The sequence below is a fragment of the Eptesicus fuscus genome, chromosome 20 (assembly GCF_027574615.1).
Source record: "Eptesicus fuscus isolate TK198812 chromosome 20, DD_ASM_mEF_20220401, whole genome shotgun sequence".
In the NCBI taxonomy this organism is placed as follows: Eukaryota; Metazoa; Chordata; class Mammalia; order Chiroptera; family Vespertilionidae; genus Eptesicus; species Eptesicus fuscus.
Genome location: NC_072492.1, coordinates 36,457,378 through 36,457,979, shown reverse-complemented (window position 1 = coordinate 36,457,979; position 602 = coordinate 36,457,378). Strand labels below are relative to the sequence as shown.

Sequence of the window (602 nt, the reverse complement as noted above, 5' to 3'; positions counted from 1 at the left end):
AGGGGGTGCACCGTTCCCGGAGGTACTGCAATACCGGGTCGATGCGTGGAGTGGACGGAGCAAGCTCCTATTCCATCTCCCTGCTCCAAAAATACATTTAATATAATGTCCTCGGATAGAGGACGTATCAGATATTAAACTGATAAGAACAGATACTACACTTGATCTTAGCCAAAAGGCCGAGAAGCGATACCGTTTGCTCTGCCCTCGCCGCCACTCTCCTCCTTCCACCCATATTTCACTCACGGTGAGCCTGGTCACCATCAAGCGAAGTCTCATTTCCACAGGATCCTGACAGATATATAGAAAACGTTAGACTCTGTGAAGACTTTTTTTCAATTCTCTACGTTTTTAAGGACATTTTTATCTCCGCTTGGCGCGGTGGCCAAAGGGCCGATGCTCATTTGCATGCCCCGCCTTTTCCGTGCGGGTAGGCCTACCCTACCGGCGCCGTTCGGGCTTCCGGCCCCTCCTCGGGACGACCTCTGCGCGCAGAAGCGGAAGCGGGGGCTGTGGCCGAGCTCTTCCGCGGCACGAGCTCTAGCGAAATGACGCGACCCAGGGGATTTGGGCGGCGGCCGACCGAGCGGTCGGGGGACGGG

At 55.6% G+C, this 602-nt stretch overlaps 1 non-coding gene across 1 annotated transcript; it reads right to left on the bottom strand.

The window, feature by feature from the left end:
- LOC114230001 (U2 spliceosomal RNA) lies at positions 1–191 on the bottom strand. Its single transcript, XR_008554877.1, has one exon. It is a non-coding gene; the product is annotated as a U2 spliceosomal RNA (small nuclear RNA).
- Between the last annotated feature and the right edge of the window lie 411 nt (positions 192–602).